This window comes from Motacilla alba, chromosome 5 (assembly GCF_015832195.1).
Source record: "Motacilla alba alba isolate MOTALB_02 chromosome 5, Motacilla_alba_V1.0_pri, whole genome shotgun sequence".
Classification (NCBI taxonomy): Eukaryota; Metazoa; Chordata; class Aves; order Passeriformes; family Motacillidae; genus Motacilla; species Motacilla alba.
This window is the reverse complement of record NC_052020.1, coordinates 27,496,811-27,521,486: the sequence shown is the minus strand read 5'-3', so window position 1 is coordinate 27,521,486 and position 24,676 is coordinate 27,496,811. Positions and strand designations below refer to the sequence as shown.

The window sequence follows — 24,676 nt, the reverse complement described above, 5'->3', positions numbered from 1 at the left end:
GATTTACTGGGATTGCTAAACTGTAGATTTGTTTCTTCAGATAAGGATACTGTCAAGGCCAGTTGTCAGCTTTTCTAGAAATATGGAGTTTTACATTCTGGAGACATCCTCTACATTAACCAATTCCTTAAACATTGTGTTTTGTCTTTATTCTGAAACTAACAGTGTAATGTACAGTATGGATAAAGGACTATGTATGTTTGTAACAAGGCTTGCTTCAGCTTGAGTAAGAGATATTCTGAGAGTTTTCTCCCCAATGCAGAAATGCATTTTCAGGGAAATGCATTTCAGAAATATTTCACAAATGCATCTTCACAAATAGCTATTCAACAGGAATTTGTGGGGTAAGTTAGCCCTTATGTATTTTGCCCTCACAAGGGGACATTCCTTTGAAGATTCTAAAGCAGGATAATTTCAGTTTAGTTGAGCCATGAGTTTTTTATATGCTTGTGTTTGCTTTTTCTCCTTCTACTTGGAAGGCATCCACGCATTCTTAAAATCTTTAGGATATAGTAAGGTTTGTTCTGCTAGTTTGGAAGCTGAGTGTTCCTGTAATGTGAGGAGATGACTGTAGGCCAGAAATAGAGAAGATGGGAATGGAGATGGGAGGGTTCAGTCTCCCTGTTCCCTGGCAATGGCCAGCTGCCAGTTGGGCTGAACCTGTAATGTTAAACTGCAGCTCTGGGCTCAGAGTGGGCTGCCAGCACACATTCTGTGGCCTCAGAGATGCCAGTGTCTGCTTTGTCCCTCACACAGATTGGATAGATCATTGGGGATGCCTTTGGGTACCTTGAGAGCAGAGACACATACACAATGCTGTTTTGCAGGGCAGAAACACATGGGAGTGTAGGAGAAGTCAGCTGTTTATTCTCCTGCGATAAAGTAATGCTCAGAAATCCTGTGGTGCAACACATTTTAGGGGGACTATTCAGATGAAGTAGAGAATTCTGTGGACTTGAGGGAGTCCAGGGAAAAGCGAGAGCTGTGTCTAGTACCATAATTATTTCCTTTTCCATGAATGTGTTGTCCTGTAGGTATCTCCTAATTGCTGTATGCTCAGGAGGAGTCTTCCTGCTAGGACCCCTCTGTGGTCTCTTGAAAATAACAGCGTTTATCTGAAAAAAAGAGCAGTTCCTTTGTGAGGGGATGGGCCTGCTGAGGATATGCAGCATGCCCTGGAGTAGGGTTTTTCCCTTTTTACCTTTTCAGGTTATAGGTTTTTTCTTTCTGAAAGCCAGAAAAGCCACGCTGAGGCAAGGAGAGCGGGAGACAAGAATGGCCGAATTTGGAAGGAGGGAGTTGGGTTAGACACAAGCCAGGGCTGCTTCAGCTGGCATTACAGGGATTGGGATGGGGGGAAAAAATGGGGTGCAGATGGCTGTTGGTCTGTAAATTAGGAAGGGTTATGGGGCTGAGGGTGACAAGTCAGTACCAGCCTTACATCCCCTGTGCTGTGACAGGGATGACAGGTCTGAATGTGAAGGTGTTGGGAGCTGCAGTGGCAATGGATTGATTCTTGCTTGGATTGAACCATCTGTGCTTGTTTATTGTTTTTGTTCTTACCTTTCAGAAATGGCTTCTACCCAATTGTGTTTTTGTACATATGCTAATCTTTGGAGAGAATTGTATGAATGAGTTTTTCTTTTAATGAATAGTGGATGTTCTTTCTACTAAGTTGCATGTGGAAAAAGAATGAAGAGATGTTTGTCTTGTACTAAAAACAGGGCCTCATCTGCTAATAGGAAGGATTTCCATCTACAACAACGTAACTGTATAAAAAAAAGAAACTGAAGAGTTTGTGGAGCACCTATAGTTAAAATCTCCATCTAGGTGGCCTCTCTAAAAATCAGAATCATTTGCAGACTACTTGAAACAGGAAAAAAAAGGATTATCTGTACTAACAGTTCTTTGAGAGGGAACTGTGGTTATGAAAGCAGGTGTAAGAAATTTGTGCTCCTATCTGTGGTACCATAAATAGGCCAGTTCTAATCTTTATTGCTTTCTATAGAATTGAAATTTTAAAATTCTTGTGAGGCTTTCACTGGTATATAGAATGAATGACAAATACAGATTGCATAAACCTTCAGTGGTGAAACCTACAAAAAATAGAAGCACCCAACACAAATCCTTTGACCTTTTGTCCCATCTGAAGAAAAACAACCCACCTGTGCCACAAGGGACACAAAAGTTGAAACCTTAAATATTGGCTTAATTATGCATATTTTTATAGAGAGATTTCACAGTATTTGAAGTGATCTGGTTTTCAGATGTACAGCTGTAGGAAATAATTTATGTGAAGGACTTTGAACTAGGAGATGATTTTACAAAAGAATTTAAGTGCATTCAACAAAGACTAAGAGCTTTTTTCTTCCACCTCCTTTATGTAAACATCTGTACTTACTTGTACCAAAGCTATTTTGTTTTCCCAGTTATAATCCTTACCGTCAGTTTAATCTAATCATCCGGTTACAGTTTATTTTTTTTTAAAAGTAGGAATTTGCAAGTATTTTTGTAACAAATAATGTATGAATATCCATCTGAAACAACAGCCAATAAAAATTGCTACTTTAAGGTTTATTTTGGTAAGATTGTTTTCCCAATCAGCCAGCCTTCTGTAAAGGTTTGAAACTTTTCAGTTTTGGAGTGGATCTGCTTTGCCTGTCATTAAACTTTCAATACTTACAGCTGTGTTTAACACTTGCAGACATTGAATATGGGAGGTTTATATCAAGCACTCAAAGCAGGGGTCAGTAAGAACATTTACACCTGATGTGCCTCCTTGACCATTAGCAGCAGCATTTTAAAATGTTACAGAAAATGAAACGAACTTCATCATTATGTTATGGCAGTCAGATTTGCAGTGATTCTAAGTAGGTATAACCAAATATTCCAGTTCTATGGATATTTTCCTATATTATCACTGTAAATTAATTTCTTCTCTTATTTATGAAGGATTACTGGCTGTCAGTGTCTTTCAGGTGCCTGTCAACATATCACCATAGCTCTTTTCATGTGTACACATTAAAAATTACCATATCCATAGGGAAAATACTTTAATTGGGGAACTTCTTTTAAATATTTTATGCGTAAAAATGTAGCCATAAAAGGCTTCATCATTGAAAATTGCAAATGCAGTAAGGTGTAGGCTAAACCAGAGATGTGGTCTTAATTCACCTGAGCAATATTTATATTTAACTGTGATATAAAACATATGTAAAATTTACCCTTTGAGACTAGTGCAAATTTAAGACACAGTAAGAATTTTCAAATGCAAAGTCACACAACTTGTGTCAGCATAACAGTATGCTTTAAGTGAGAATGCATTTGGTCTGTGCAAGAGGAGAACCTCGGAAAGCCTTAAAAAAAAAACAAAAACACAACAGAAGGGACAGGACACACTGCCATTAACATACAGTGATCTGTATACTAAATGGAAGATATATAAATGAGGGTGATGTTGCTTTTTATTAGTTTGTTATTGCTGTATGGATTTTTGTTTTAATTTTATTTTTAAGGCTCCTAAGCATTGCCTGAAAGAACATGCTGCATACTTTGTGCTTTTCTCCCTTTTGCAGGTGTTTATTTTCCTTGATTATATCCATAGTACTTCCTTGTGTCCTAGGTAACTTAAGAACTGTGGTAGACAGTGTCAGTTTGAAAACATTTTATGGGGGAAGAATGTAGTCTGCTGTCAGGTGCTTGGGTTCAAAGGGGAGCCTGTGATGGCTGCAGGGCTTTTAAATTTCTTATAACTGCACTGAACTCTTGAAATCTGCAATTACAGCTTTTACTTTTTCACAACAGTTCCCATTTTATGAATTTCAGTAAAATTTTCTGGTTAGGATGCGTTAAATTTGTTTACTTTGTTTTAAAGCTCACTTGGAATTATTTTCTTAATTTCAGAAAGGTGGCATTATTAGGCCTGTTTTTCTAATATTATCCAATAATTCAATACTTGAATGTAGATGTATTTAGAGTAATACAGAAATCTGTAGGCAGCCAGTTGGTTTGAAGCAACTATCTTCTTCAGCTTGCATAGATGCAGAGCTGTGTGTCCTTGCTGTGAAATGTCAAATCACAAATCCAGGGTAGGAAATACTTTAGAATGTCTAGTGTCTTTTTTCCTACAACTTAGAAAATGAGATCAGTCCTGAAGTAAAAATATTCCTGGCAAATAACAAGATAAATTGAGAAGTGTCTAAACCTTACATCAGAGTATTCGTGTGTGGGGATGGCAGTGGTTTAACTAAGTCAGTACAGTGTGATTTCATTTATTCAATTGCTGTCATTTGTGTGTATTGAATTCACTTTCCCCTAAGGTATTTTAAGATAATATTTCTATTTGTTTTTCCAATGTCAATTTTTCCATGTTTAAGAGTATCTTTGGATATTTTTCAGTTAGAGAAATTAATTAATGGATTAAAGTCAAATGTTATTATCTTTGTTTTGTTCCTCCCCCTGCCCCATCACACATGCACAAAGGAGATGCTTAGCTTCAAACAGTGGAGTGGGTTTTTGTTCTAGTTGGGGTGTTTTAATTTACATATGCAGTAGGAAAGTTATTCTTCAGTGACCAAGGATTCTGTGAATGGTGCTTGTTAACTGGCACCCAGATGAGTTACCACCCTCAACACAGAAGCTGTAGCTCTCCTAAGTGTGTCAGGTAACCAGATGATGGGGAGATCAGTAACATCTAGATTTTCATGTGTTCGGAGTACACTTTAGAGTGACAGTCATACAAAAGTTCTGCATTTCACAGTTTACTAGTTGTGTTAGAAGTAGGTTTTAAAATATTAGGAAGAATACTGGTTGACAGAGTAAAGAGCTGTTATATTGGACTGAAAAGGTAAATGGCAGTGGGAGAGGAAAATAACTTTCAATATTGTATTTTCAGGCTCTATTAATATACAGTCTAGAAACCACAGATCTGTAATAATTTCCAAGATTGTGGTGAAAATTATGTTTTTCTAAAAAAAGGCAGATAAATGGGATTAAACACTATGAATGGCTGGAGCCCACCTTCCCATCTGAAGTGCAGAATTTTTATGAACTAAAAAATGCAAGAAGTTGTGAGAAGTTTTTCTGTGATGCAGGTTAATGATGATCATGTTTCCAGAGGGAAGAGGTGATGGATATGAGAGGAGCCTTCCTTTCTCCATCTTGGAAATCTGCAATGTAAGAATATATTTGTGACTTAAGCTTTCCTTTTTAGCAATTTTCTGGATCTTTTTTTCATTATATTCTCCTAGTACAGGAAATCAGCACCTCTGTCTTTTTAATTTAGAGAAAGTTAAGATTAATTTAAAATGTTCAAAGTACTGTATTTGCTGTAGAGGAGGTGCTTTGCTGGCATGGACTGGGAGGAGGCCTCTCATTTTGACTAGCTGCTGTTACCTGTACAATCCTGCTTCATAGTTAGGCTGAGGAACATCCTTCTTGTCTTCACAGGGAATGCCCCAGTAACCAGCTTCCGTGTTCCTTTGGTCTCCAACAGGTGGCTCAATTTAAGAGTGTGTATTAGCTCATTCCCATCACTGTTTCTACATGGGAAGGGAAATGTTCATTTATGTTGGTTCAATAATAGTATTTTCTGGCAACATAATGAGCTTGATCACAGATGTTTTTAGAATGTAGGGTCATCAGAACTTCTTGTGACTCATGAGCATAGAACTTTTCATCCAGTTAATTTTTTTTTCCGATAGAGTAATAAAAAAATACCCACACAGGTATATACTACTGGAAGTTCCCTTTTGTACCACTTAATTTTGAAACATTTCTGTAGAAGGAGGGATGTTACTCAGGTAAGGAACTGAACTTTCTTTCATATGGTACTCTTGCCTTATTGGTCAGTATCAGTCTTGCAGCCTCTTCTTGTGCAGATTAATTATTTCAGACTGTCTTCTTCATGTTACCAGATTTAGGAATGCAGCTTTCCACACTTCACCGGTGTGTTTTTAACCCACACTTAAAACATATAGGGAAAAAAACCCCCAACCCTAACCCTTTTAAGGCTTTTTATTTCCTTTGTCTACATTGTTTTCTTTGTTTCTTTTACTGGTAAGTGCCATGATCTTGTTAGAAAGTTATACTGAAAATGAACTCCAACTTTTATGTCGACATGCTGACTTCCTTCACTTCCACAAATTTCACTGTACAGCTGGAATAGCTGTGCTTCACTAGTTTAACATGAAAAAGGACTCACTTATTATCTTGATAATGTCTGTTTTTGTGGAGTTAAGTCATATTTGCATCTGGTGGAGTTTGTGGAAGTCAGTTTTTCTCAGTACAGAGACCATGGAAAATTAATTGTATGAAATCTTCAAGAATATTTTTTTCAGTAAGGGTTGTGTACCAGATGGCTTTGAGACCTATTTAGCTATCTGTTTTTGTTAATCTTTCTTTGCTGCTTCAGACCTCAAAACTTAATTTCCCCACCTGCTGATAAATATAGGGTCATAGGAATTGCCATATTGGGTCAGACCATCTGGTCTTTAATTAGGAGCAGTAACAGATGCTTGGGATGATGATGATGCAAAAAAAAAAAAATCTACGCGAGGCAGTTATGACAGTAATATACTCTGGGGTGTATCTCTGCGATCCTGTTAGTTTGACTTGTGTCAAAAGACTCAGAGACTTCGGTATCTATTCTAGCTCTTTGTTATTCAAATATTTTTTTTGTTACAATGTAATTTTGTCCTCTGTGCTTCCCTTTAATGCTGCTAAACTTTTGGCTTGCAGTCCCATGTCCCTTAGCAGTATGTTCCCTAGGTAGAGGTATGAAGAGGCAGCCCTTTTTGTTGACGCTAAACTTGTCAGTTTTTATTTGGCTGAACATAATCTCTTGTTCTTATGGTATTCTGGGGAGGAAATTCTTCTCTGCCTTTTGTGTGCTGTTTTCTATCTTGGCAGGGCAGGGGAAATCTCAGTCTTCTTGATTTCCCCCTTCATATTGATATTTCCATGCTGCTTATTATTCTTGGGATGTCTCTTTGTAATGCTTTTAACTAAATGGCAGTAACTGGATGATTCCAATTTCTCACCATATTTCAACTGAGAAAACACTGTTAGTTCCTGAGAGTGAGGACTTTTGTTCCTTTGAAAATGTGTAATTCCTGGGAAATACCTTTAGAATTTTTGCTTTCAGTTGAGTTGTAATGGTGAAGATGGCTTTGTGAGGAAAATGTTGGCTAAACCTGAAACATTATTGCAGGCAATTATGTGGCTGGGGCAGAGCCCCCTTTTGGTGGGCTTAGGGGTTGTTTATGCTTCCCTGAGTAATCCTGCATCCAAAATGAGAAGCAGCACTTTGCTTTTTCTTACAGCAACTAGAGTAGTTCTTAAAAGATTCTCAAACTGGGGTGGTCAAATGCTGGGTTTTGGTAGTAGCCAGCAGCCTTAGTATCTAAACAGCAATTCCCAAGCCAGTGGTTGTGGTAGCTACAGCTGGGCATGGAACACAATAGAAATCTGTGGGGTTTTTTGGGTATCTTGTGCTAATTAAGAGCACTTGGTATAGAAACCAGCTGATGGACATCAAGGTTAAAAATACTTCTGCAAAAGGGGCTTTTATTTGCTTCATTTGTACCAGTTTTGCAGGGGGAATATTAGTGAAGTATTGCTTGGATATTGCCAGCTTCCCTAAATAGCTTAGAATATTCTGCATAGATGCTTAGAAAACTCATGAAACCTCAAGGTGAGTGCAAGTTAGTAGTGAAGAAGTGGGCAGGATTTGGGAGTGTGGCTGAGAAGACAAGTAAGGAAATTTAATGGTTGGGAGAGAGACAGCTTCTTGTGAGATACATCAGTGAGGAGAAATGAAGTGTTGAACCCTATCTTAACTAGCAAGGGAATGCAGTTGTTTTTCTAACCTGCTTCTGAGCATTAGAGCCAGCCGTCTTTGTTGTGCAGTGTTCAGGTTTCCAAGGAGATGTGAGATATTTTTATGAAACTGAGAAATTGAGAAATCATGGGAAGAGGAATTTTAAATGCGTGTCAAATCTGAAGATACAGTGGCAGGAAGAACCAGTGTAATGGGCAATATTTTAAAGATAAATTTCAAGTACCGTATGACTGAAATTGTCTTGTTCACCAGTGATGACTTTAGTGTTTAACTGAGAGCTATTTTAGGATGATAAACAACATTCCTTTCATTTTCAACTGCTTGGAGGGGAGACCTAGTGCCTTGCAATAGATGCTGTTTATTCCAAAGTCTGTAAGAATTCTTTACTCAGGATCAGAAACCCTGAAACGTTACTGAGAATTTGTTTGTTGAAAGAATCTGCATATCTAATTCTTGAGCTAACTGTTTAGGTTGAGAGTGTTCAACTAATAGATTTTGTATGTTGAGCAACTCGGGAATGTTCTGTGCTTAGAATGCTGAGAGCAATATAAGATTGTATGAAATGTTCAAGTTAACTTTGTGAGGAGATGAGGGATCTCAGTTGACATTAGCATGTGTGTTGTATATGATTGTTTTGCCTGTAAAAGGTACTCAGATTCAGACTTAGGCTTAGGAGTTCTTGGTAGTTGCAGGGAGTCCCTTGAAGCTGCCAGATGAGCGGGCTGATTTTGCTAGTTGTGAAGACATGCCTGTGTTTTGTCAAAGACCTCATGATTTAATAATCAAGAGTTGGACTTCTGGATTGATGGTGGCATCACAGTGTTTGTTACAGGATGTTGTAGTGTAGCACTGTTAAAGTTAGATAAATGTGATTGCCGCAGACTTACAAACCAAAGTAGAGACTGATTATCATTATGCTTATTGCAAATTACCTACTTGCTGCTGTATGGCCTGTTTGAACTAAAGATTTTTTCTAGTCATACATTGCTGTTGATTTGTTGTGGTTCTGGCTGATTTTCTATTTCTTCTGTTTATTTTAACCCTCTTGGGATTTCACTTTTATGCCCATGCCGTCACTAAATGGGCTGGCCTCTGTTGTGGTTACAGTACTATTCATGCGCCTTTGGTATGGCTGGTAGATTGAATGGGGCAGGTAGGACATGTAGCAGGAATTCATGGGGAATCTTTCTAAATTCAGAAGGATAAGCAGAAACGAAGAATACTGCCATGTGGATGAGAATCTGAGGTGGAAGTCTTGGAGGGGACTGTAGTTCAGACTAGGTAATGTTGGGGGAGGAATAGTTATAGTGAACATAGGTAAAAAACATGGGCTCCAACTTCAAGGTAAATAAGGTTGTGAATCAATCAACAGTGAACTATAAGTCTATTGGAAATCAGTCTTCCTCAGAACTACTTGTTTAGGGAAGCCAACAACCCACAGCATTGTTGGACCCTCAGCTGTGATAATTCTTACTATTTTTTCTGTAGGTCAATGAGTATTTTCTTTACAAGCAGGCAATAATGAGGCTTTTAAAGATATATGGAACACCTGATTTAGTTAAAAAAACCCAACTCAACAAAGTATGAATTTTTAGAGTTTCTCTAGAAAAAAACAAAAACCAAAAAACCCCAAAATGCAAAGCATGGTCTTGAACTTTTTGGTAGAAGAGTCCTTCCTTTTTATACACTTAAAATATCTTTTCTAAATTGCTTTTGGTTGTCATATCTCTTCATGATGGTTTCCTGCTGCTTTTTACTTTTAAGGCATTAGGTTTTGTTTTACTGAATGTTCTAGGAAGGAGTAATCTACATTACTTAATAACATATCAAACCTTAATTTCATCCTGTCACCAATGAAGATATTTGAACATTGATGTAAACAAGCGAGCTGAAAACTTTGTGTTTATGAAAATATTTGTAATCAATTTGAAAATACTGTTATTGAGAAATCACAGAATGCAATCAATTGCAGAAGTTTTGAAGAGTACAGAAGTGTTATTGATGCAGAAAACCAGATGTCTTTACAAGCTATCACCAGTCGTGGTTTTCAGTTAAACACGCTGATTTCTTAAAGTAGCAGGCCTCTGAACTGCTCTGGTGATTTGAGTTCTGGCTTTGCTTGAATAACATACTCTTGAGATCAAGATAATAGAAAAAAGCTTGATTAGCTTCAAAAAGGGACTGAAAATGCGAAAGCTTTGGGTTATAGTAACAAACATTACTGCAGTTTACATAACCTGATGTATAGGAGCAATTAAGTTGTTTCTCATGTATGTCATGGCTTCAGACTTCAGGTTAGGTTTAGATGATGTGTTAGGAGGAGATTCTGTCCTGTGAGGATAGTGAGGCACTGCAGCAGGTTGCCCAGAGACACTGTAGGTGTTCCATTCTGGGAAGCGTTCAAGGCTGGGTTGGTGGGCCTTTGAGCAAGCTGGCCTTGTGGAAGGTGTCTCTACCCATGACAGTGCTGTTGGACTAAGCTGTCTTTAAGGTCCCTTCCAATGACTTTGGCATTATATGTGTGGGAAAGGTGAAAGTGTGAGGGGTAAATTAAATAAGGGTCAACTAATGAGAAGAATATAGTTTTTTTTTCTGTTGGCATCTGAGTGCAGAGAGAGAGCTTCAGTGAGCACTTCAAGTTATTTATACATACTTTGCTAACTTTACTGTAGAGAGCTAAGTGAAGGTTTTTGTGTTTGTTTGTTTTTTTTTTTTTTTTTTTTTTTTTTTTTTTTTTTTTTTTTTGCAGTGAGACCTCAAAGCTAAAGAGGAATTTCAAAATTAAAATAAAATTATCATCTGTCAGGAGAGATACATTAGCTGCTATTCAGTACTGAAAACTGAGCAAAATGCTTGTGGCCAGCTAAATCAATATGAATGTCCTACATTTCTGTATTATTTCCTTGCATGCATAACAAAACATGTCTAAATTTTGATTTAGGCATGATTGCAGTTGGTTCATATCTACTTGTATTTAAAACTTTTCTGAAAGAAAATTATGCTTCTGAGAATCAGTTTTATTTTAAGGAATGCTAAGCACAATTTTTACATAGATGAGTTCTGTCTCTTCAGTTCTCACCCATACAAAACTGACACCAAGTTTCATTAAAGGCATGGTTTGCTGCTGTGAACATTTAACTTGTTAAGCCTTGTACAGATAGCCCTTCCTTAATAGTATGTAGCTCCTTAATAATTTTATCCTTGAGGATGCTGCGTGGGGAATCTAAAATTGCACACATCTTGCCTAAGGGAAGGTCTTAATTGTGGTATGTATTTTGTTGTAAAGTCAGAAGATTAGTGTCTTTGGTAGGTTTAGTAATCAAAATAGTAGAGGTCTGGCTACAGCAAAATGCTGTGGTCCCCTCACAGGGCGTGTGTCAAGCGAATGTTCTGACTTTTTTTTTTTTTTTTTTTGCTGTGAGAGAGATTTCTGCTCTTGCCTGCCTGTAAGTGTGATATGGCTGCATGAAATTTGGTACTCTGAATAATCATTGCTACTGGTGTAGTAACACATCAGCAGCCTCAAAATGAGCCTGTCCCCTCTGAGCTGCTGCCTCCTGTCTTTGTGTGTTTGTGGGCACAGGCTCACCTGCCCTCTGGTGTCAGAGCTGCAAGCAGGGAATGCAGTAACATTCCCAAGTGTTCAGTCTCTGAAGTTGGGAAGGTGGTTATGCACTCCTCCACAAAACAGGGTAGAAAGGTGGTGTCTCTGTAGGTGATATGTTTAACATGCACAGTAGCTGTGACAGTATAGACCTAATGCTTTTCCTTTCTGTTGTGAAAAACTGTGTACCTTTGCACCAGCTTTCATCTTTTGTTTTCATCTGAGAGAAGAGGGAAGGCAGTATGCTTTCCACCTAATTATGTTTACATGGGGACTTCTGTTTCACATCCAGGAGCATTTCAGAGCCGTGCTGTGGCTGATGCATTTCTCACCTCCAATGCTGTCATCTTCTCTGAAATGCTGCCTGTGCATATAGATTCATACAATTGTTTGTCAGAAAAGCATGCTAAGTTAATTGTGTCCAACTCTTAACTTAATACTCCCAAGTTTGTCAGTAAGCCACATCCCCAAATGCCTCATCTAGACATGTTGTAAATACCTCCATGGATGGTGACTCCACCACTTCCCTGGGCAGCCTGTTGCAGTGCTTGTCAATCCTTTTGGGGACAATGTTTTTCCTTAATATCCAGTCTAAGTAACTGGTACAATTTGAAGCCACTTCCTCCGGTCCTATTGCTTGTTACTGTGGAAAAGAGACCAGCCCCACCTTTGCTACAACCTCCTTTGAAGTAGTTTTAGGTATTCAAGGAAATGCAGTGGCTTGAGTCAATGGTATTAAAATTCCTGGTGAAACAACACTGTTAAGTACTAGGACACAGTCTCCTCATGGTCTTGAATTTGGCCCTGACTGTAGGGGCACAGCATCTACATCTGCTTTTGTCCTTGAGACTTTCCATTACTGTGCAATGAAGAAACCACCTTTATGGCACTCCATGTGTAAGGTTACCTGTGCTGTTTGCATGATTCAGTTTGTAAAATGAGTGGATGTCTTTGGTGCTAATCATGCTGCCCGGGACCAATTATCCCTAAGTATCCAAAACAGCAGAAGATTGAAGTGTTGCATCCCAGGGAGGAGGAAACATTTCCCTATCCAATGCTTCTTCCTTAGCTAACAAGTCATATTCATTTTATCAGTTGCATTTACATGTGAGAGCTCTAAGCAGAAACCTCAGGGCATTGTAGTGCTTAATGTATAATAAATACTATTTGCTTTTTTTAATGGCTAAATGAAAATGCATTTTAAGCTTTTATCAAGAATCTTTGTAAACATTTTATCAAACTATAAAACTTATCTTTAATGTGTTTTTAAGAGGTCTGGCAAAGAAAATTTTCTTAGTAATGTTGTCACTCATCTAAAAGGGGAAAAATGGCTGCAGCTGAAAGCTGTTTGCCAATTTCCTAATGGAATGGTTCTAAGAAGGAAACAAGAGTATTCTAGTAGTAAAAATGTTTGGCAGTTTGGGGAATTAAATTAGTGCTGGCAAATCCAGTAGGTGACCGTATGTGTGTCAAGACTGAGGTATATTGATGGGTCTCAAAACCTTATTGTATTTGTGCACTGGTTCCAGGAGTCTGTTTCCCATTAAGTTAATCAGATGCTTACTTTTTACAGTTGTTTAACCTGCAAAGAGCTACTTTAACTGCACTGTGATAGTCAAGAGGCATGTCACATGTTGCTCTCGCTAGTTCTTATCTTTACAACAAAGCTAGGGAACTATTTGTTTCTTTCTTAAATATATAAATATTTCAGTACAATGTTGAATGAAAAGCCCTAAAAGCTACCCCTTGGCTATTTAGCATTCACCAATATCTCTTTTGCCTTCATTTGATATGGCATCCCATATGAATAGACAGTGGAGAAAACATATTCCTTGATCTGCATCTATTCCTTTGTGTAGAGAAGTGTCAAGATCTATATTCATATTTCATTATTTTCTTTAAAAAAATGAATGAGACAGTTATTTCCCTGTGGGGAAATGGCATTCTAATTTTTTGCTTTTAGCTCAGGGATATGCTGCTATTATGATTATTTACAGTTAGCCCCGCAGGTTGCACTGGTGAAAGTGTGTTCGCAGAACTTTTTAGTGCAGCTTAAGCAAGCTGCTGGAGAGCATGGTTCCTGTTTGGGGTATTTTAGTTCCCCCTACTGAAGATAGCACATGCCTCAGGAGTGAGACTTTCCAGCATTTGAAACAGTAGATTCTAGCAAACAAATTGCATTACTTCTGTGAAGTGAATAATCTGTCTAATGGATGGCACGTGTTATGGTCACGGTGTGAAGGAAATCAATTCCAGCAGATGTGCAGCTGTCTCCCAGTCTCCAGCTGCTGCCTCTTATGCTTCACACTCAAATGGCTTGGAAAGTATTTTTGGTAACAGGGAAGGTGGATTTTGATGTATTTTAGGCATCTTGGACTTAAAAAAGCATTTGATGTTTTGTGGGTTGTGTTGCTTTAGACCTTGTTTTGTCTGAGTCCATTTCTAAATTGGACCATAATATTAGATTCCAACCAGTAGCAACCATCAAAAAATTTAAAATTATATATATTATTTATTATATATTAATATTAATAAAATTATATATAATTATATATGATATTATATATATTATATATTTTTAGATCCTTATTTTAATAATGCATTTCTCTGACACATAGGATAATCCTTTTATTTATATGGTTCCTCTGTATTCAGTAAAAACCCTACAAAAGTTGTCATTGTTTTCAGAGTTCTGTGGAGCTGAAAGCATTCAAAGAAGTTTTCTGCAAAATTAATTTTTTTGCTTTCATTTAAAACGATTAAAGCTTCTTATTGACATTGAAGTTCCCTTGTGAAACAACGTTTTACTTTTTAAATATTGAATGAGCTCTTAGTTTAATTCAGAAATGCCTTAAAAGAAAAAGGTGTCCTGATTCTTTGTTACTGTCTTTCTCATTGGTGGTTGTGAGGAGCAGTGCAGTAAATACTTTATTCCTGAAGAGATGTTGCTTTAGTAATATTAGATGATGGCTTTAATGATAATACTGCATAGGCAATTCTTTTGCAAGGAAATTCAGTGCAGTGGTACTAGTGTTAGAACTTGGTCTTTTCATGCAGTTATTATGCACAGTAAAATTCACAACACAGTGGAAGAATGAAAAGTGACAGTTGCTTGTTACAATTTAAATGGCATCATAAAAAATTATGATCCATGCAAGAACTTTTAATCGATCTTTTTATGCACAAGTATAATCCTGACATACTGCCAAAATGAAGATGCATGTGAATGAAATTATCAAGTTTTCTGCTTAATTGCATATATTTATTTATCAGACCCTTCTCCTTGAAACAACACTTCTGTAGAAGGCTGAATTTTAAAGATTTTTACTAGATTTGGGAGATTCTCTTTTTACTTAAATGCTTACAGTAATTTTACAGTAATTCTTTGTATTTATTAGAGAGGTTCTTAAATTGGCTTTGTGCAGTAGATTTTATATGTCATGAAATCTGCCACCTTTTCCCCTTATTGTAATATATTATTCATTACTTTCTTTGAAGTCTTTGTCAATACAGTACTGTACTGAAATTGTTGTAAAGTGATTGCTGTATGGTGATGTTCAAGTCCTATCTTGGTGGAAATGTTCTTTTAGTTGTCCAGTCAGTTATGTAGGATATCTTCCTTCATGTAAACAATTGAGCTAACTGCTTCAAGAGTATATCTACATAAATATATCTGTGCAGAAATATAATTGTAGATATTATGTCTCTGATAGTTATAACATAAATAGCTTTTTATCTGAAGGTTCTCAAATTGACATCTTCAATTATTAGATTTGTCACGTGCCTAGTCTTTTCCCAGGAGTTGCAATAAGTGTCAGTGTCTGGTGTGCAGGAAAATAAGATGTGACAAGAATAATGTATAGAGAATATTTTTTAACTGCTATTACTGTGACATCTTCCTTTAACGAACAAGAATTTATAAGCATGTCTGCTCAGATTGGAAGTTAAAGTAAAATGAGGTTCTGTAGGAGAAGTTTTTGATGGTCTCATGGTAGATGGTGTTGGTGTCCCAGCTTTTAATGCTGATGATGTATTCTTCAGAAGACCCTTCGTGATGAATTATCCATAAAATCTTTGCTTAAAGTTCACAAAGCTAGATGGGCATGCTGACATTTCTCACCTTGGGCTTTCAACTGGAGGAATCTTAGTTTTAAACAGAAGAGCGTATTTGAAGTTTTGGTTGCTTCACAGTTAACTCTCTTGATTTTACGGTTTTGAGATGCAGATGCTGAAAAGAACTGTGAGGCATTTATCTCTGTTTCTCTTCTGCTGTGCAAGTCACTTGTGGAACTTACCAGTTACCCTGAAGGTGTCTCAGTTTCCTATGGCCACACTTTTTCTGATGCATATGTATTGTTTTAGTATAGCTCACATTGCATGGAAAAGTCTTGGAATGCAGCTACAGCTGGGGTGCAGAATGTCACACTGGCACGGAAGTAATGCTGTATCTGCTAAATAAAATTGCCACCCAGCTCACTTATCACTGTCTGCTGTGCGGTAGCTATGTCAGTTAAAACAGAGGAGGTATCCCTGGTGAAGTCTGCTGCTTTGGATACACTTCTCCCCTGTTCTCTGTGTGTTATGGTGTCAATCCTATGTGCCCTTTACCATGGCTGTCTGCATTTCTCTTTGAAATGCTCTGCTTGTTTGTCTGTCTTGTGTGCTTTATCTCCTGCTGTTGTTCAGGACTTTTGCCGTGTAGAGTTACGTACCCTGATATTTGTCCACTGTTTGAAAGGATTCAGTGGCCCACTTGGAACATCAGCTGTCTGAGCTGATATGTGATGACTTTTCTTAAAAGGATTGTGTTGTGCTGTGCTTGTGTCTATGCATGTTTTGAAAACTCAGTAAACTCTAGTGTATGGTATGCTGTGCTATGTTTCAAGTGTTGGTCATATCATTGTTGTTTTGTGCTCAGATTCTTTTTTTATTATAATACCTGATGTAAACTGTTGGTAATTTGGCATCAGTGAAAAGAAACGTTTGCGCTGTTGGATTTAAAAGCAATTTCTATTTCCTGCCTTGCTGTGCTAAACGTCATTGTTGTTCTGAAAATATCGATTGTCTTTTTTTTACCTTAACAGTACTGTAGTTTTTTCAGTGTAACTGCTTATTGATAGAGAGTATGTTAGTTTCAGAAAACTTGTACTGTATCAGATGAAAATATTCCCAAATCAACCCATGTGATGCAGGAATTCAGTGTGATCTGGGTTGACAGGCCTTTGCAATGAGCAAAACGGTGTAGAGCAGTGTCACAACTTGGGTTTTCTAAACAGGGTTGTTACTACTCTTGATGTCTTAGGAAGATACCAAATAATGAGTATTTTTGTATACTTCAAATCAGCCTTTTTTTCCCCCCCTCATACTTCAGCATCCTTTGAGTTGGTGGTTTGTTGAAGTTTCTGGTTTTCATCTAGTGTTCCAGTACATAAGAGTGTCAGAAATTTCATGGCCACCCCTGCAGGCTGATGGGAGGTGTTTGCCCTGTCACCTCCTCTCCTCAAGACATTATTTTTGTATAGGAGGAGCTGTCAACTTCTCTGATACTTCACAGGATCACAGTGTCATTGCACAGTGCAGGCTGAAACATCCAGGTAACTCTGGTTACTTTCCTGTCTGGAGGTCTTGCATTACAACTGCTGGATTAATGAAACTGGTTTTAATTCAGAAGGATGACTTCAAGTTTATGGGGGCTCATTGATTCTTCTTTTGTGGTTTGAAGAAATGTCCTTTGCTTCAAATGAATCACAGGAATTTTCACTTTCTTTCCATCTCCCAAGAATTTCTTTTATCTCTTTGATATGCTCTAAGCGTACTTGAATCCTACATTTCTGCCCTGGTTGTAGACAAGCCGGTTATGCAACTATTGCTTTATTAATACAGCTTTAGAAAAATCTGTTGTGTAATCTCCTTAAAGCTTGTGAGACATTAAGGTTCTTGGAAGCATATCTTTCTATGATCATCATAGGTAATAACCCTTCCAGTATTTCATGACAAGAAATTAGGTGACATGCCTAAATAAGATGTGTCTGCCCCAGGAAATCTGTTTTGTCATTTAGCAGACGCTTCAGTCTCTATTTGAAAGATTTGGCTTGTCTTGGAGGAGACCCTCCTTACATATTCTGCCAGCAAAGTAAATCAGCCAGGCTGTTTAATATGTGAGAATTAAAATAACATACTGGGTTTCTTTTCTGTTCACTAGGGAAACCTCTAGAGTCAATGAAAATTGATGCATTGTTCCATATTTTGCATTTTTAACAGTAGAACAAAACAATTTTTGCTCATTTTTATTCTGCAAATTTAATGCTAGTGATTGACTAACACGTGTGGCTGAACTTAATGACTTTTGCCAGCTTCTGCTGCATTAGGCTATGGACAGTTCTCTTCATATTTGTATGAAGATATTCTAGCAAATTAGGAAAATCCAGGGGTCACCTGGGAATTGTTGCTGAAATGTCTCTCTAATCTGTTATGAGAATCCTTAGAACCTCTACTAAATAGTATTTTTCCTTGACAAAAATCTGTTTCTACCCTTAAGTGGTATACTCTGATAATCATTTAATGATCTTTTTAGAGTTGTCTTGGTTTCTTGATCACTTAATAGTATCAAGTAAGAGACACTGAGGATAGCACTGGAGTTGGATTATCCAACTCCAATGGTTTTGGGGAAACTATATGAGCCAGTTCAGAGTTTAGATGGCTTAAACTTTTTTTTTTGCCAATGGTTGCTTGTATTAAGAGGTAACTGATAATAATGGACCTGTGCCATCACTTCTGATGTTTACTGTCGATGTTGCCCTAAAGAAAAAACAGTGAAATGGTCCCAGTAAAGAACTCATGTTTGAAATGTGATTAAATGAAAAATTCAATCTCTTTCCAAGTGATGGGGGAGATAGTAAGATATTTGTGTGTAATCTGGAACATGTTGTCTGTAAGTGGACAGACAGGATGGTATCTTCCATGATCCAGTGATAAGCAGAAGCCATTTTGTTGCTTGGTATAATTTCTTGGTGCACTGATTTCTGCGAGCTTTGAGAACCACCTTAGTTCTTTGAAAATAACTGCTTTGTAAGGTTATGCCTTTGGGCATATTGAGTCACTAGTAGTAATTTGAAAGAATGTTAAAGTTATCAAGTAGCAGTTTAATAGAATGAGTGACATCCATAATAATTTGTGGGCTTTCATTAATTTACCTTATGTAGTTTCACGTGTGTATAATTGCCTGGACCACCAAACTGGTGTCGGGTTGAACAGTAGCTTCCCTCCGTTCTTTGCTTATTTGTGATCCAGCTGTGCTACCAGCAAACCTCAAAATGCTAGCTTTTAAAAGGTATAGAAGGTACTATCTGGCAGATCGTGAAGGGTATCCAGAACTCTGCCTAATTAATAGTTTTTAACAAAATTTGAGATTTGTGTTATAAATAGGTGTATGTTGGTGGGTAAAGATTGTCTCTCTTAACAGCTGAGACAAGTGCTTCTAATCTTGTAAGCCCCAGAGGTGGAGAATGTCTGATGCTTTCTGTTCTTCAGTTCTGGGTCCAATAACATCTTGGCTAAAAGATTGAAAAATATTTAGAAATGTATTAGTAAACCTTGCTCTCAGCACCTCTGCTCTTAGTCACACCTAAGCCACTTTTCCTAAGTATCTTCTTGAATGATAATTAGCATCATAATGAATGTAAATTGTGAGCGTATTTGTGATCTCAGAGTTTTGCAAAATGGCCCCCAGAATTTGTGCATTTTGCTTAGGGTTAGGATTGGGTCTTGTTTTGCCACAATATCACTGGGTTTGTTTTCACTGGGTCTCCAAGAAGACAGGAAGAAAAGGAAAACTACTGTAGTAGTTTCGTCAGGAGCAGGGGCAAATTCTCTTAGGTCATGTCACATTGTCATTAAGTGCTGCTTTCAAAGGCACGAGGAATAAACTCTTCTAGAGACAAGACACTTTAATTTTTTATGCTTATTGTCAGCTGAGATGAAGCTCTCAAGTACATTGTTGATGTTAGTGAACTTTGATTTTTACTGCAATTTTCTGTATTATGTAAAGCAAGACTGTAGATGAGCCTTCTATTAATAGTTGTCTCTTACTCTCATGTTTCAAGGTTGTAGATTTGTTACTAGCGTTTTTCTGTCTGAGCTACACTTGCTAAAATAACTTTAAGGGTCATCACTGTGGATGGTGTCTCACCTTTTTCATTATTTAAATATGTTGTACTTTATCTACAGTTTGCAACATTATGCTAATGTGTTTTGGAAGAAGTTGGCTGAAGCCATACCTAGGTGATGGGGCAGCATGAATTGCCTAAGCTGTTGTAACCTTTCCAAAATCCTGGGTGGGTTTGGAGATGGTACATGCTAGAAATGCTTTTTCTTCCCCCTTCACTGATGAGTTACATTACAAGTTTGTAAAGCATGTGCCAGGCACTAGGGTAAGCAGTTAAAACTTAGGCAGCACAAGTGACTTACTAATCAAATACTTTCCTTTTCATTTTTAATGTGTAAATTTGAAAAAACAAAGAGTATGTACTGTTCTTTGAACCTAGACTATGAGTGCTTAAAACCTCATGTAGGAATTTATCATTTGGAAGATGCTGTTAGGGATGGGACCTTTTTTCACTGAGGCAGATTTTTCCAGAAAAGCAGTCTTCGTAAGCCGCAAAAAATAGTTTGCATTTAGACAAAAGGTCTCTCAAAAGTTAAAAAGTATATCAGCAGGTACAATCTTTGTATTCTCTGTTTCCTGCTATTGTCCATACTATTATCCTGATTTCCCTTATGCAGGAAAATTGAGCAACTTTGTTCATATAGTCATGCAGGTGTATTTCTGATACTTGCTTTAGAGATACTGAAATTAAACCAGAAAACTCCTTCCAGAGAAGACCCTACCACACCCCTCTGCAAAATATTATTTATTGCCTTAAAGTCTGTGGTAGTCACTTAAAACCATAAGTTCTTGTCCCCACTGGTGAGTTAATAAATAGATACAGTCAAATAAATCTCTTTGACACTTTTATCTCAAATTTTGCAAAACAGATTCTTGATTTATATTTTGTTAATTAGGTTTTTTGTTTTCCTGGATATCAGTTAAATTGGGATATATTTACCAAAACTTTTAAGAGTAGGGGCACAGAAAGCAGAAAGAGAGGTCTTGGATTGTCCCTCTTTCTTTTCTGTAGAGTCTTTCAAGAGAAAAGTTTTGTCCTCTTTCAGCTGTTCTAGGGTTTTGATGTTTTCTAGCTGTGGGTTCCAGAGAAACTGCACAAGGAGATGACTTGGGACAGCAAGCAAATCTGTTCTCTTTAGAGAGAGATTTGGTAATTGAATGGTCTCATGGAACAGTTGATTTGGGCAACTATCCTCCTTATAGAAGGAGGAAGCAAAATTCAGTTTTGCTTCAGCTTCCTGCTTCAGTATCTCCAATAACATTTTAAAATGTTTACCTACATTTTGCAGGGGGAGTGGTAAGGGAAAGGAGGGAAGAAGGAAGGATGGGATGCCTGGAACAGTACTGTACCACATTCATTTGAATCTGCAGAGGAGAAAAAAATAAGTATCTACAGAATTTATAGGAGGATTTGCAGTGGGATTCCCCACCCCTTTGTTCTTGCTTCTTCATATAGATATTTAGTTTCCATAACAACACAAGGTAGTTGTTAAATGCATGCTGGGGGCTGGGTTTGTTTTTGTGTTTTTTTGTTTTTTTTTCTTTTGCTACTCATGTTTGAAAGTGTATTACATGTAGAGTAACATGGAACAATATGGTAATTCTGTTAATGGCTTCTGTTCTGAAACTAAAATATTAAACTGATAAACATGGTCTAGTATTTGGGAATGGCATCTTGGTTTTATTGCCTTGAAGCAACTTGTGATGTAGTGTTTGTTAATGTGCAAATCTGGATTGAGGCTAAAGGAGAACATAGAAAAGATCACTACAGTCAGTCTTGAAAAAAAGTCAAGTCTTAAACCATTCAAGATGTTACTAGGGCTTACATAAATGTAGCATTGTGATGAACTGCAGCTTGAATACTTACCTCAATTGCAACTTGAGAGCTTACCTGACTGCCTTCCAGCCAGTACTGAAAATTGCTGGTCTGAAATACCTGTCCAAAAACCTGTGATAAAGTGGACTCTAAATCATTCTGGTTTCTGGTGCATACTATCTGCTTTTTTTAGTGTGTTAGGGTAGAAACTGCAAATAATTGCCTTTAAGGACAAAGAGCATATTGTTGCTGATAAGAAGCACTGGTGTAGGTGATATGCTGAACTCTGTGGCACTGGCCTGTGCAGGTGAGGGGAGCGCAGCTGGTTACAGCGCGTAGCGGCAGCCGGAGCAATGCGCCGTGCAGCAGAACGGAGCGGGATGTGCCGGTGGGAGTTACATCTGTTCTTTGTTGTGTGACTTTCTGGTGGGCAGAGTGTTGCATTGGCTTTACTTCAAACTTGCAGAAAGGACAGAGCTATTGAGAATCCGAGCCAAAAAGCCGAGTTATAAAAGAAAGCAAACGTTGAGCTTCAGTTTCTGCTGTGTGCTGAAGCTGCGGAGCTGACATTTCAGCAGCAGAACGATGTCTTCATAGAGATGATGAGTACAGGCTGAGTCATGTAATTTTCAGCTTCAAAAATTAAAATTATTCTGCTGTACATAAAGTTTTTCATTGCTGCCAGCTCACTCTGAAAACTTAGTTATACCATATTTGCCAGTGTAATTGCAACCATTTTGTCTGTATTTTCGGGGCTTGTTTGTTTGTTTTTCAAAGAGAAACGGGTGTAGGTTTTCCAGCAACTTGCCAACAGTTTGCATCCAAACAGCCACAATGTCACCTTCTCTCTGCATTATTGTGCTAGTCTTTTATGAACTTGAGGCTTTTCCTCGTAGCAAGTTGGATTGATTGTCCAAGTTCCAATATAGGTTTTGTCTTTCTAGGTCAGTTACAGTCCCTTAGAGGTTAAACAGCAATGTAGATATTTTTTTTCTTTTCATTCTGGGATTTTAATTTTTAGTATTTTAAGCAAATGGGGAGTAATATAAATATAAAGTAAAATTTCAGGGTGTTTGATCTTTGCTTGAAATAAGATATACCCATGTCTTTAATGACTGGATAATCACTTTGGGAAGGGAAAAATCTGTTTGTTTGAGCTGTATTCCATGAGGTATAATACCTGTTGATCTGCTGTTTCTGAAGTGAGTTATGTAGTGTGTTTGTATCATCAGGGTCTGTTAGAGGAACAGTTAGGGCATGATGTGGAGCTGTGCAGAATACCTTTGAAATCCAAGTGGTAGAGAGAAATAAGAGAAGTTAATTCAATTGTTTGAGATTCAGAATCTCCAGTGTAGGAATTCACTTGTTGCGTTTCCATCGTAAAAGAAAGAAAAGGAAAAGAAAAGAAAATATGGAAAAAAATCTGGAGGAATTTCTAGCAATAAGGATCAGTAATTTGCAAGGTTGCTCTTAAATGCTTTTGGGTCTGTCAGCATTTAGGTTTATTTCATATTCCCACTTACTGAAGCGATTTTTTTTTTTTTGGTTTTTTAATCTTTAATTATTTATACGTTCTAAATTACTAATGGTTACGTGTAGTGGTGCTATATGAATTTCGTGATACTGCCTTTGTGCCTGGATGATGATTCCAAATTCTTCCTTGTGAGTGTCTGCCTTCTGTCTGCCTCCTGCTTCTGCCTCCTGTACAGAGTTTTATTTTGCCCTGTACTCAATCAGGGCTTTACTATTTAGCCAAAGGTGTCTCTGTTTCCCATAACACCTCTTCCAAAGTCCAGATTTGTGTGCTGTACTCTTCTTTGTCATTTCCCCAGGTTCTTAACCGCCTCTCTTTCTGATCACCGTAGCCAGGGCTGTCATGGCCATGCTCAGCCTGATTAGTGAAGAGCAGACCCAGCCGTGCATCAGCCTTGACTGACCCATGTATTTTGACCCCATGTTTTGACCTGTGTCAAAAGCTTTTCTGTGTCACTCTGCAATAATGCAGTCAAGTTTGGAATGAAAGCATATTTTCCAGTGTGTTAAATACTAAAATGAGTCCCAGCTGATTAAAAGAAAATGTGGTACTGTGTACAAAATTGAATATAAACTAGTATATTCAGTAGCCATTTGCTATTCTATGTAAAACAGAAATTGGGAATGCTCTTTATATGATAATAACACACAATAAAGGGAATTTCTTTGCACATATCATCTGTATTTTTTTTGACACGAAGCAGATTATCTGCATCAATACAGCTTCAACAAATTATTTTCACATGTGCCATAATCATGTGGGAGGCCTTCATTGTGAACAAGCTGGTGATATTTTTCTTCCCTCAAGTCTGAAAAGAAATTTCTGTGGTAACAGTGACATTTGCCAATTTGGTCTTAGTTATTTGTTTCTCTCTGGTAAAATGTCATTTGCCCTTATAGGAATTTTTGTGTACAGGTTCTTTTTATAGGGAGATGCATGGTAACCTTGCAAATCACTTAAATAATGGTTTTCTGATGCTGTGGTGGTTTCCTTATTTTTATCTGTGTCCTTTCAGTGGAAAGTATTTCAAGAGGAAAATCGTGAAAATCATGTAAAACCTGACCTTAAAAGTTGATTCTTTTACTGATTTAGTTTACCGCCTGATTTCCACAAGAATTGTGTGTAATTTGTGCCTTATAGTTTCAGCTGCAGGTTATGTCTTAATGGAGGCTGAAGAGATCAATGAAAGGTTCACTGCCAAGAGATGGTAGTATCATACTTCTGCAGTTTATTTGGTGGGTCTTGCCCAAGTGTAAATGCTGAGGCACAAACACATAACCCAGTAGTTTCTGTGGGATTGAAACCTTTACATCCTTATTCTTCACATCCATATCATGTAATACCTTCATCCTTCAACTGAAGCAAACAATGAAAGATTCCTTCTTTATATGCATTAATGTTAAGTTTCAATTGTCATGCTTCTGGTGATTTTTGAACTGTTTTCTATTTAATAAATCTTTATATTGGAGATAGTTAAAAATATTTGGTAGCTATGAAATGGAATTAAAGGCACTAGAGAAAATGTGACTGGAAAGTGATGGATATTGTTCCTAAGCAATGATTGTTAAAATAAGATGTTGGTCATTCCATCTCAAGGCTAAAGGGAAAGAATTTCTGGGCTGCAGTTCTCTTGTCTCTTAGCCACAAACCTTTCTCTTCTTATGGAGTTACCTGTAAGTTCTTCAGGTGTTCTGTCTCACCTTCTGACACCGTCATCT

The 24,676-nt window shown here is 37.5% G+C and overlaps 1 protein-coding gene across 8 annotated transcripts in view; it reads left to right on the top strand.

The window, feature by feature from the left end:
* SIPA1L1 (signal induced proliferation associated 1 like 1) overlaps nt 1-24,676 on the top strand; it is a 202,886-nt gene that overhangs the window by 84,538 nt on the left and 93,672 nt on the right. Inside the window, exon 5 of one of the 8 annotated variants that reach the window (XM_038138446.1) lies at nt 5,094-5,175. The exons of the other annotated variants lie outside the window; for them this stretch is intronic. The gene's annotated coding sequence lies outside the window, so the exon portion shown is untranslated. The remainder of the gene's footprint in view (nt 1-5,093; nt 5,176-24,676) is intronic. 8 annotated transcript variants of the gene reach the window in all.